Source organism: Trichomycterus rosablanca, chromosome 2 (genome assembly GCF_030014385.1).
Source record: "Trichomycterus rosablanca isolate fTriRos1 chromosome 2, fTriRos1.hap1, whole genome shotgun sequence".
NCBI classification, from domain to species: Eukaryota; Metazoa; Chordata; class Actinopteri; order Siluriformes; family Trichomycteridae; genus Trichomycterus; species Trichomycterus rosablanca.
In genome coordinates this window covers 53,338,763-53,352,647 of record NC_085989.1, presented here as the reverse complement: position 1 = coordinate 53,352,647, position 13,885 = coordinate 53,338,763, and the positions used below count along the sequence as shown (strand labels likewise).

The following is a 13,885-nucleotide window of genomic DNA, read 5'->3' as shown; positions in this document are numbered from 1 at the left end:
AGACGTTCTTACTGAGATCATCTTCATCTTCAGGTTCCTCCTTCTTCAGAGGCTGGAAACCTGGGGAGAGGTGTTCCTCAGAGGTGTCGTGTTTCACAGGGATTAATGATACTTCACCTGAAATGACATCAACATGTGAAGAAGAAAATGTATTTTAATTACAAATGAATCCAAATCACATCATTCTATTATTTCCACTGATTACTGACCCCAAAACTTTCCCTCATTTTCATTTAATTTTCAGCATTGAGCAGACACTAAACAATAAGCAATTAAGGGTTAAGGGTCTTGCTCAGGGACACAACAGTGGCAACTTGGTGGTGGTGGGGCTTGAACCGGCAACCTTCTGTTTACTAGTCCAGTACCTTAACCGCTGAGCTATCACTGACCCCACTGTTCTGTACCACACTGTCTGGTGGAACAGCGGTATATTGTTCCACATGTACTTACAGCAAAAACTTTCATCTTCATCTTCCTCCTTTTTTATTATTTTCTTCTGGAATCCTTCATCTTCTAGATCCACGGGGGCGACGTGTCCCTCTTCTGCTGACTGCATTATTAAAGATCTAATAGACACACAAACAGACGTGGATGGATAAACGGATAGTACACCACATATTCCCACAGTGCAACAGGTCAAAAACATTAAAACCACTCACTGTCCATGTTATCAGCTCCACTTATTATATACAAGCACTTTGTAGTTCTACAATTACTGACTGTAGTCCATCTGTTTCTCTACATGCTTTGTTAGCCCCCTTTCATGCTGTTCTTCAATGGTCAGGACCCCCACAGAGCAGCTATTATTTAGGTGGTGGATCATTCTCAGCACTGCAGTGACACTGACATGGTGGTGGTGTGTTAGTGTGTGTTGTGCTGGTATGAGTGGATCAGACACAGTAGCGCTGCTGGAGTTTTTAAACACAGTGTCCACTCACTGTCCACTCTATTAGACACTCCTACCTACAGTCCCTGACAGAAGTTCTGTCGCTTATCCATGTTGTGGAAACAAAAGCTTATAACCTGACTTCAAATTCATCCATTGGTTTTAGAAATGACTCATATGAAAGCTGAAACCCTCCCAAATGAGGTTTAATTTACGAAAATAAATTTGCTTCACTGCAGAAATATTGATCATTTAATGAACACAGAAAGGTCAGATTTTGGCAAGACAAAAGTTTTGTCGCCTTGTCATATAATGCACCCAATCCTAGTTTACAGCCTCACCTGTGCTCACTAATTGATGGGTTAATTAGTGGGTGTGTATAAAAAGAACCCCAGCACCCCAGACCTTCACTTGAACTGCAACTTCACCTCTGACAACATGCCAAAAATCCACCCTGCGACCAAAGCCTTGATTATCAAGAGGCTGAAGACCAGATCCACTGCAGAGGTGGCTGGCACCTTTAATGTGTCTCAGCGTCAAGTACAAAGAATTAAAAAAAGATTTGAAGAGACTGGAGATGTTTTTGACAAGCCCAGGTCCGGCAGACTCCGCAAGACAACTGCTAAGGAGGAACGTTTGTTGGTTAGAAAATCCAAAGGCAGCCACTCTTCCACTGCAGCAGAGCTCCACCAGGCCTGGTCACCTCAAGTATCTGTGTCAACTAGAACAGTTTGTAGGATTCTGTCTCGAAATGGCCTCCATGGTCGAATCAGTGCCCAGAAGCCAGCACTAAACAAAAGGCCCACAGCCTGCTAAACGGATGGACGCTGGAAAAGTGGCAGAAGGTGGATTTCTCAGATGAATCTTCAGTTGAATTACACCACAGCTGCCGCAAATACTGCAGGAGACCTACTGGAGCCCGTATGGATCCAAGATTCACCCAGAAAACTGTTAAGTATATAGAATATCAAGTATAAAATATCAAGAAGTATTAGCTACCTCTTACATTCCCAATCATAAAAGGGGTCAAATTTTGCAGCAGGATGGTGCTCCATCTCATACATCCATCTCTACATCAAAGTTCCTCAAGGCGAAGAAGATCAAGGTGCTCCAGGACTGGCCAGCCCAGTCACCAGACATGAACATTTTGGGGTAGGATGAAAGAGGAAGCTTGGAAGACAAAACCAAAGAATCTTGATGAACTCTGGGAGGCATGTAAGACTGCATTCTTTGCTATTCCTGATGACTTCATCAATAAATTGTATGAATCATTGTGGAACCGCATGGATGCAGTCCTTAAAGCTCATGGAAGTCACACAAAATATTAAATATGGCTCTAATAGCACCACAACTTCATTCACCAATGTTATGAAACATATCTTTGTATTTGAAGTAAATTATTTGTTTGATTTTCACATTACTTTCTGTGGGCGACAAAACTTTTGTCTTGCCAAAATCTGACCTTTCTGTGTTCATTAAATGATCAATATTTCTGCAGTGAAGCAAATTAATTTTCGTGAATTAAACCTCATTTGGGAGGGTTTCAGCTTTCATGAGTCATTTCTAAAACCAATGGATGAATTTAAAGTCAGGTTATAAGCTTTTGTTTCCACAACATGGATAAGCGACAGAACTTCTGTCAGGGACTGTAGTTGCTCCACCTTGTAGATGTAAAGTCAGAGATGATCGCTCATCTTTTGCTGCTGTTTGAGTCTTGACTTTTATCAGTGGTCACAGGACACTTTTTGGTTGGTGGACTATTCTCAGTCCAGCAGTGACAGTGAGGTGTTTAAAAACTCCAGCAGCGCTGCTGTGTCTGATCCACTCACACCAGCACAACACACACTAACACACCACCACCATGTCAGTGTCACTGCAGTGCTGAGAATGATCCACCACCTAAATAATACCTGCTCTGTGGTGGTCCTGTGGGGGTCCTGACCATTGAAGAACAGGGTGAAAGGGGGTAACAAAGCATGTAGAGAAACAGATGGACTACAGTCAGTAATTGTAGAACTACAAAGTGCTTGTATATAATAAGTGGAGCTGATAACATGGACAGTAAGTGGTTTAATGTTATGGCTGGTGGGTATAATTGCTGTCTGCTCTTATTTATGGATGTGAAATTGTAAATTGACTCTTATTGATCATTAAAGATAAAAGAATGTAAAGTGCTCGTATGAGAACAAAATAAAACAAAAGTAAATAATTTACTGTGTTTGTATAAATCTGTAAAAATAACCTGTAAACAAAGCTAAACACCACGTGTCTACAAAACTGTACATACTGTAAACAACGCTAAAAGGTCCGTGTATCTTTTGGTAATTCGTTTTTCATCTCAAATCCCAAAGTTGAAAAAGAAGAAAACGGGTCGTTTTTTGTTTTTCGTTTTAAGATCAAAAATCAAATAACAAATAAGCAGAAATTGAAAGTGCTGAGGTGCGCGTACACGCTTCATATAAAGTGTAAATCAGAGATACAAGTGTTGAGAAGATGGAGTAAAAAGTCATAATAACGTTACACCGCGTCCCCTGTTCTGACTTTTGTGTCTGCTGTACTTTTTCCTGCCCTTGTAATTCACACAAGAACTATTTATCCTAAAAAAAATAGGGGGCTATTCTAAGAAAAAAGAATGCTGCTTATTTTTACATTATTATTATTTTACCGTATAGGACTCAGTTCTGTAATACAGGCAGAACTAATCGTACATGTCACATTGTGGTGGTACATTCAGTTCATTTTATGGACTCGGGTTAGTCTGAGTCACTCAGTAATGTGATTCGGTTCACTTGAGTCACTTGTACTGACATCTTGATTGAGATTGATTTACTGCATGAAAGTGCATCCAGATCTCACTTGTGTTCCGTGCACACAGAGCCAGTGCCAATCAGAGGACTCACAGGATCCGGGTTCATTCAGATCTCGGACTCGTGATTCCTGATTCAGTACGAAGATTCGAATCCTTAACCGAGGCGATTCAATATTTCTTGTTCTCGGCCAAACTTGCACGAACTAACTCTGCAGTAAACAAGGAGCAACAACAATCAAATATATTTGTAATAGTTTCACCGTGACATGTACGATTAGTTCTTATTACAGAATCGAGTTCTATACGGTAATAGAACAGGGGACGCGGTGTAACGTTATTATGACTTTGTGCTCCGTCTTCTCAACACTTGTATCTGATTTACACTTTATATGAAGCGTGTACGCGCACCTCAGCACGTGCACGTGCACGCGCTCGCACTTTTATTTCTGGTTGAACTGATAAAAAATGTTGATTTTGGAAAATTAAAATACGACCCGTTTTTCAATTTCTGCTTATTTGTTATTTGATTTTTGATCTTAAAACGAAACACGAATAACGCCCCGTTTTCTTGTTTTTCAACTTTGGGAATTAAAGTGGAAAACGAATTACCAAAGGTACACGGACCCTAAGAGAACTCGAGGTTTTAATATGAAACAAAGTTAAAATAACTTGATTGATTTCTCTTTTTTTTTTACAATAAGCGTTAAACTGAAAACTAAATAATACATTTAGCTGAATCAGCTGAGGTGAATCGGTTCATTAGCACTGAATCACGTGTGATGCTAACAGTTAGCAGCTGCTGTGTTCAATCTACTTAAATCCTCAAAGTGTTTTTATTATGAACTTTTGTTGTATTATTATTAAGAATGTAGTTAATAATGAAAGTGTATTAAAAATAAATAAATATAAACTTACAGAGTCACTTAAAGACGAACACGTTAGCTTCTGTTTCTTCCTCTTGTTGTTGTTTGAACTGAGCTGGTTGATCCACAATGTTTAGGTTTATTCTCCCCCCTACTGGACAGAAGTGTAACAGCAGCAAGAAGGTCCTGGGTTCGATTCTCTAGGCCAGCTGAGACACTGCTCCATGCTCTTGTGACTCCTCTCTGATCTATGTGCTTCCCCCAAGTCACTTTTCCCCCTTCAAACAGATCAAAAAGTAAATTCTTACTCTTACTCATACAGAGAGATCTGATCACATCCCCTCCCCGTCCTCCAGCAGCTTCTTTAGCTCCTCATTAATAAACGTATTCAATATAACATTTAGCTTCTCACATTTAGTTCACTTCATGGTTTAGGTCCTGTTTATTTGTTGGACCTTCTCGAGTGCTGCACTCCATCCCGGGATTTAAGGTCGTCAGATGCTGGTCTCCTGGTTGTTCCCAGGTTTGAGCTGAGTACAAAAGACCACTGAAGTCGTGTCATCATTATGTAGTCTAAGAGAAATTTTGAATGGGAAAAATAAATGTAGATTTCGAAAATTGCCTCTCTCTTATCCTGTAGTCATAAAAATGTTACGTTTTGTTTTATGCAGATTCTTCTGTCTATTATCGAATACGAATATGAATTGCACATTTTACTTGTACACTGGCACAACGAAATTGGAATACCCAGAAGCAGAACCAAAGCTATTGCACATGTCTTATTCAAATTAAATTAGAAGTTGCACATGTCCCATTAAAGTAAATAAATGTGAAATTGCACAATAACAATTGAATGACGTCTGTTGTGTCACATGTTTGTGTTTAACAGAGCTATGGCCCCGTTGTAAAAACTGTCTCTTAGTCTGTTAGTCCTTGTTTTGATTTGCCTGTACCGTCTACCCGTGGGCAGCAGTTCGAACATCAGGTACCTTGGGTGTGTGCTGTCTTTTTTAATTTTGTGTGCCGTCCTGAGACAGCGGGTGCTGTAGAGCTCGTTTAGTGATTGAGAGGATGCTCAATGATGTTCTGGGCGGTGTTGATGACCCTCTGTATTGCCTTCTTGTGTGCTGTGGTGCATCTGGAGAACCACACAGAGATGCATCAGGTCAGCACACTGTCCACAGAACAGCGGTATAAAGCAGTCAGCAGTTCTTTCCTCAGGTCACTGGATCACTTGATCCTCAGAATTACGAAGTCGTTAAAGAGTCAAAATATGAATATTGCTACATGTAAGCTAATGCTACTGCTCACTGAATTGACGTCACTAGACTGGAAGCCTCTTTAATAAGCGCACGAAGCAGCACGATTCACCAGTGTAACAGTGCGGTGATATTCACAAGTTTTACTTTATATTTTTAGTAGCTAGCTACATTAAAGTAGAAAGCAAGGATGGTCGGGTGTTACGCCTTTGGTTGAAGTCTCCAAACGCGAGCCGCTTATTCCGTCAATCCGATTGGTGTAATTCAGTGACATCTAATTAATGCACAGTAGCATTAGCTTTCGTGTAGCATCATTAGTATAACGACCATTTAACAACCTCGTAATTCAGAGGATCCAGTGATGTACAGGAGAAAAATGTATGTAGAGCGTTCTGAACATGTTTTTTAGCACAGGATGTGATTTTAAACAACAACAACAAAAAAACGTCCATTTTTGCCATAGGAAATCAGGCTTAGACCCGGGTCTCCAAATATGGGCATAACGAGGACTACAGAATGTCGCACGACTTCAGTGGTCTATTGGCGGTCGATCTTTTAGTGCTGCTGCTCCTTCGCTTTGGAGTTCAGTGTGAATTAGTCCGTGATATTCGGACATTCTATTGGACCATGTTAAAAAGTTAGCTGCATTAGCTGCACTTTATGAAACAGTATCTGGAGAGATCAGCAGAGAAAGTAACTGATCATTCAGAAAAGCCGGGACTCCTGTGATGCTCGATACTCGGAGGAGATTTTATATAAAATGTAAAGAAACATGAATAATCTCAAGTAAATGTTTTATTATTCACTTACCTTAGTGCTACATCATACATCAAATACATCAATATTACATCAATTATTCATAATAAGAGACAAAACGTACAACATATGTATGATTACTAAACATGGCATTACAGAACACGTCCTTGTTCCACCATTATGGCATTAAACACCCAAAAATTATTATAGTGCTGCTACTTAATTCATGTCGCACCATGATGACCTTTGTCACCAGACATGAAGTCGATCTAGAAGTGAATGACCAGTAAAAACTTCTACAAACTTTGTTTTGTCTAGCTTGGTAACATCACTGACTAATTTATAGACAAAAATTCCCTCACTGTGAGCACTGATAAGGTTTTCATTAAGTGTGAATGCGCTGGTGTCTTTTGAAAGCACCCTGTTGATTAAAGCTCCTCCCACACTGTGAGCACTGATACGGTTTCTCTCCAGTGTGAATGCGCTGGTGTATTCTGAGAGCACCCAAAGAACTAAAGCTCTTCCCACACTGTGAGCACTGATATGGTTTCTCTCCAGTGTGAATGCGCTGGTGTATTCTGAGAGCACCTGAAGAACTAAAGCTCCTCCCACACTGTGAGCACTGATACGGTTTCTCTCCAGTGTGAATGCGCTGGTGAATGTTGAGATGACTCTGAGAACTAAAACTCTTCCCACACTGTGAGCACTGATAAGGTTTCTCTCCAGTGTAAATGCGCTGGTGTTTTTTAAGGGCACTGGAAGAACTAAAGCTCTTCCCACACTGTGAGCACTGATACGGTTTCTCTCCAGTGTGAATGCGCTGGTGTATTTTGAGATTACTCTGGCTATTAAAACTTTTTCCACACTGTGAGCACTGATACGGTTTCTCTCCGGTGTGAATGCGCTGGTGTATTTTGAGAACACTCTGACGATTAAAACTCTTCCCACACTGTGAGCACTGATACGGTTTCTCTCCGGTGTGAATGCGCTGATGTTTTTTAAGAGCTCTCAGAGAACTAAAACTCTTCGAACACTGTGAGCACTGATACGGTTTCTCTCCAGTGTGAATGCGCTGGTGAATTTTAAGAACACCTGGAGAACTAAAGCTCTTTCCACACTGTGAGCACTGATACAGTTTCTCTCCAGTGTGAATGCGCTGGTGTTTTTTGAGATGACTCTGTTGATTGAAACTCCTCCCACACTGTGAGCACTGATACGGTTTCTCTCCAGTGTGAATGCGCTGGTGTAGTTTAAGAACACTGGGTGAACTAAAGCTCTTCCCACACTGTGAGCACTGATACGGTTTCTCTCCAGTGTGAATGCGCTGGTGTATTTTAAGAGCACTGGGATAACTAAAGCTCTTCCCACACTGTGAGCACTGATACGGTTTCTCTCCAGTGTGAATGCGCTGGTGTATTCTGAGAGCACTTGGAGATCTAAAGCTCTTCCCACACTGTGAGCACTGATACGGTTTCTCTCCAGTGTGAATGCGCTGGTGTATTTTAAGAGCACTGGGAGAACTAAAGCTCTTCCCATACTGTGAGCAGACGTTCCTTCTGTTCTGTTCTCTGGTGAGAGAGCTGTTAATGCTGACAGCACCAGAGGACGTCTGCTGATCACTGGAGCTTCTGGTGGGCGTCAGATCCTCATGTTCAGTCTTAATCTTCACCAGGGTCTCATATTTGACACTGTGGGGGGTCTTGATGTGATTGTGGAGATGATTTTGGGTTGTACAGGAACGTGGACTCGAGGAGCAGCAGAAATTCTTGTTCAATCCTGAAGAAGAGAAACACAAGCTGCTCTTCAGGTGATTTATGGGAATTTCAGGTATATACGTGAACCTATAGAAACAAAGCTTTAAGCCTCCAGGACCAGAACACAATTACTAACATCACATATTCAGTCAGTGTATGATGGTTATTATGATTATTGTTGCTGGTGGTAGAAACAATTCTGACAGATGAATCCTAATTCAATAAAAGACGTTCTTACTGAGATCATCTTCATCTTCAGGTTCCTCCTTCTTCAGAGGCTGGAAACCATCATGCTGTTGGTACACTGAGGAGAGGTGTCTATCAGAGGTGTCGTGTTCCACAGGGATTAATGATACTTCATCTGAAATGTCGTTCATATGTTAAGAAGAAACTCAACAACTGGATGAAATTACAAAAAAAAATCAACTTTCCATATCGTCCTATTCATTCCACTGATTACTGACCCCAATACTGACCATCCTGTTCTGTACCACACTGTCTGGTGGAACAGTGGTATATTATTTCACATGTACTTACAGAAGAAACTTTCATCTTCATCTTCCTCCTTTTTTATTAGTTTCTTAAAGAATCCTTCATCTTCAGATCCTTCATCTTCTAGATCCACGGGGGCGACGTGTCCCTCTTCTGCTGACTGCATTATTACAGATCTAATAGACACACAAACAGACGTGGATGGATAGACGGATAGTACACCACATATTCCCACAGTGCAACAGGTCAAAAACACAACATTAAAACCACTCACTGTCCATGTTATCAGCTCCACTTACCATATAGAAGCACTTTGTAGTTCTACAATTACTAACTGTAGTCCATCTATTTCTCTACATGCTTTGTTACCCCCTTTCATGCTGTTCTTCAATGGTATTTATGTGCTGGTATGAGTGAATCTAAACACCTTACTGTCACTGCTGGACTGAGAATAGTCCACCAACCAAAAATAACCACCCAACAGCGCCCCGTGGGCAGCGTTCTGTGACCACTGATAAAAGTGTAGAAGATGACCGACTCAAACAGCAGCAAAAGATGAGCGATCGTCTCTGACTTTACATCTACAAGGTGGAGCAGCTAGGCAGGAGTTTTTACTAGAGTGGACAGAGTGTTTAAAAACTCCTGCAGCTCTGCTGTGTCTGATCCACTCATACCAGCACAACACACACTAACACACCACCACCATGTCAGTGTCACTGCAGTGCTGAAAATGATCCACCACCTAAATAATACCTGCTCTGTGGTGGTCCTGTGGGGGTCCTGACCATTGAAGAACAGCATGAAAGGAGGTAACAAAGCATGCAGAGAAACAGATGGAATACAGTCAGTAATTGTACAACTACAAAGTGCTTGTATATGGGTCATTCTATAATTTGGGGTACATTTCACATCATCAAAAAAGTACAAAAACAATGTTCTCTCTCAATAAAACAATCAGTGGTTCAAGTTAATATATTCCTTTAGTGTAACATATCCACTATTTGCAAAGCTTAAACATTAATTAATTTATTTTTTTTATTTAAAAGGGACAGTAGATGTAGACTACTAGGTAACTTAGTTGACAGGTAACATAGTTGACAATTTCCCTATTTTGACCCATAACTTCAGTGGTAGACCTTGCCTGGCTGACCACATGTCATTTCTTGAACAGAATAATGTCTAATTTGAACATACATTTGAATAAAAATTATTAAAAAAAATTTAACCATAACAATGTATGTAACATAGTTGACAGTCAAATAATATACTCATTGACAATGTTCTATTATAGATAAAATATTTTAAAAAATAAGAGGACATTCACCACAGTTTGTTCAATATACCCTCCACAGAGAACAATGATATCATGTAATGCTGGTCACATAGTTTTAGAACAAACCATTTTTGAGTTGCTGAGTGGAGTTCTGTTAGTAACATAGTTGACAGAACTTTTGCGGACATTAATAAATAAAGATATTTAAATTATTTAAAAGAGAAACTCAATTTAAAAAATAATATTTTTCTTTAGTATTTAAACTTTTGAAATAAATAAAAAATAGATGTTGTTGCCCTTAATGATTTTATTCATTATTTTGAAACCAAGGCCCCCTCAACGGACACAGCAAAAGCTGTTCATTTAGGAACATCATGACAAATTTCAAACTAAATGAAGCATAGGATGCACATCATGTTTTTGTGATATTACAACATGTTTTCCATTAATAGGTAAAATATGACATTTTTAAAGAAAATTGTTAGAATAAATATAATTATTATCATTGGACATGGACTTTACCCCAAATTATAGAATGACCCATATAATAAGTGGAGCTGATAACATGGACAGTAAGTGGTTTAATCTTATGGCTGGTGGGTATAATTGCTGTCTGCTCTTATTTATGGATGTGAAATTGTAAATTGATTCTTATTGATCATTAAAGATAAAAGAATGTAAAGTGCTCGTATGAGAACAAAATAAAACAAAAGTAAATAATTTACTGTGTTTGTATAAATCTGTAAAAATAACCTGTAAACAAAGCTAAACACCACGTGTCTACAAAACTGTAAATACTGTAAACAACGCTAAAAGAACTCGAGGTTTTAATATGAAACAAAGTTAAAATAACTTGATTTATTTCTCTTTTTTTACAATAAGCGTTAAACTGAAAACTAAATAATACATTTAGCTGAATCAGCTGAGGTGAATCGGTTCATTAGAACTGAATCATGTGTGATGCTGACAGTTAGCAGCTGCTGTGTTCAATCAACTTAAATCCTCAAAGTGTTTTTATTATGAACTTTTGTTGTATTATTATTAAGAATGTAGTTAATAATGAAAGTGTATTAAAAATAAATAAATATAAACTAACAGAGTCACTTAAACACGAACACGTTAGCTTCTGTTTCTTCCTCTTGTTGTTGTTTGAACTGAGCTGGTTGATCCACAATGTTTAGGTTTATTCTCCCCCCTACTGGACAGAAGTGTAACAGCAGCAAGAAGGTCCTGGGTTCGATTCTCTAGGCCAGCTGAGACACTGCTCCATGCTCTTGTGACTCCTCTCTGATCTATGTGCTTCCCCCAAGTCACTTTTCCCCCTTCAAACAGATCAAAAAGTAAATTCTTACTTTTATTCATACAGAGAGATCTGATCACATCCCCCCCCCCCCCACCGTCCTCCAGCAGCTTCTTTAGCTCCTCATTAATAAACGTATACAATATAACATTTAGCTTCTCACATTTAGGTCAGCTCATGGTTTAGGTCCTGTTTATTTGTTGGACCTTCTCGAGTGCTGCACTCCATCCCGGGATTTAAGGTCGTCAGATGCTGGTCTCCTGGTTGTTCCCAGGTTTGCGCTGAGTACAACAGACCACTGAAGTCATGTCGTCATCATGTAGTCCACGCCATGTTGTCCATGTCCATATTTGGTAACCCGGGTCAAAGAGAAATTTTGAATGGGAAAAATACTGTAAATGTAGATTTCGAAAATGGCCTCTCTCGCATCCTGTAGTCAGACAAATGTTTCAAAGCTGTTACGTTTTGTTTTATGGGAATATTATGGACACTGGCACAACAAAAATAGAAAACACCCCCCACCCCCCCGCAGGAAAAAAAAACTGCAAACAATAAAAATACTACGACTGTTTACCTAAATTTGAGAATGGAAATGTTCACTATGGAAGCACTTCTGTCAGAGAAGAGCCACGATGCTTGTCTTTCTTTAGTCCTGGATGGAGGCGGGGTTTGATTAGACCACAAAGGTAGCTTGGGGCTGGTCCATTTTTGGCTTTGTAGGCGAGTATCAGTGTTTTAAACTGAATCAGTGCAGATACAGGAAGCCAGTAGTATATTTAAATAAAACAATATAAAACAGCACTCAAACAAAACAGAAAGCTATTGCACATTCTTCTTATTTAAATTAAATTAGAAGTTGGACATGTCCCATTAAAGTGAATGAAGTGCAATTGCACTTCCCATTGACCCATTTAATGATGCCTGTTGTGTCACATGATTGTGTTTAACAGAGCTATTTTGAGCTATTTTGGCCCATTCCTCCATGCAGATCTCCTCTAGAGCAGTGATGTTTTGGGGCTGTCGCTGGGCAACACGGACTTTTAACTCCCTCCACAAATTTTCTGTGGGGTTGAGATCTGGAGACTGGCTAGGCCACTCCGGGACCTTGAAATGCTTTTTATGGAGCCACTCCTTCGTTGCCCGAGTGGTGTGTTTGGGATCATTGTCATGCTGGAAGACCCAGCCACGTTCCATCTTCAATGCTCTCACTGATGGAAGGAGGTTTTGGCTTAAAATCTCACGATACACGGCCTCGTTCATTCTTCCCTTAACACGGATCAGTCGTCCTGTCCCCTTTGCAAAAAAACAGCCTCAAAGCATGATGTTTCCACCCCCATGCTTCACAGTAGGTATGGTGTTCTTGGGTTCTTCTTCTTCCTCCAAACACGAGTTGAGTTTTTACCAAAAAATTCCATTTTGGTTTCATCTGACCACATGATATTCTCCCAATCCTCTTCTGGATCATCCATATGCTCTCTGGCAAACTTCAGACGGGCCTGGACATGTACTGGCTTAAGCAGGGGGACACGCCTGGCACTGCAGGATTTGAGTCCCTCTCGGCGTAGTGTGTTACTGATGGTAGCCTTTGTTACTTTGGTCCCAGCTCTGTGCAGGTCATTCATCAGGTCCCTCTGTGTAGTTCTGGGATTTTTGCTCACCGTTCTCATGATCATTTTGACCCCACGGGATGAGATCTTGACCCCAAGGGAGATTATCAATGGTCTTGTATGTCTTCCATTTTCTTACAATTGCTCTCACAGTTGATTTATTCACACCAACCTGCTTACCTATTGTAGATTCACTCTTCCCAGCCTGGTGCAGGTCTACAATTTTCTTCCTGGTGTCCTTCGACAGCTCTTTGGTCTTGGCCATGGTTGAGTTTGGAGTCTGACTGTTTGAGGCTGTGGACAGGTGTCTTTTATACAGATAACGAGGTCAAACAGGTGCCATTAATACAGGTAACGAGTGGAGGACAGAAGAGCTTCTTAAAGAAGAAGTTACAGGTCTGTTAGAGCCAGAAATCTTGCTTGTTTGTGTGTGACCAAATACTTATTTCCCACCTAAATTTACAAATAAATTCTTTAAAAATACTACAATGTGATTTCCTGGATTTTTTTTTCTCATTTTGTCTCTCATAGTTGAAGTGTACCTATGATGAAAATTACAGACCTCTCTCATCTTTCTAAGTAGGAGAACCTGCACAATCAGTGGCTGACTAAATACTTTTTGGCCCCACTGTAAATCAGTTATCTAATATACTGTCTAGTGCACTATGTAAGGAACATAAATTATCACCTAGTTATACTTTCTAGTGCACTATGTAGTGAACATGAATGTGTTATCTAATACTCCATGTAGTGCATTATGTACAGAATTAGAATGCGCTATCTGATATACAATCTAGTGCACTTTGTAGGGAACCTAAATTTGTTACACTACCCAAAGCATTATGTAAGAAACATAAGTCAATTATCTAGTGCACTAAGTAAGAAA

General features: G+C 39.9%; 2 pseudogenes; one reads left to right on the top strand and one right to left on the bottom strand.

Annotated features, from left to right (window-relative positions):
- The window catches only part of LOC134335278 (zinc finger protein 721-like), a 28,774-nt pseudogene extending 17,121 nt beyond the window's left edge, over positions 1-11,653 (bottom strand).
- The window catches only part of LOC134334891 (uncharacterized), a 759,100-nt pseudogene that overhangs the window by 60,969 nt on the left and 684,246 nt on the right, over positions 1-13,885 (top strand).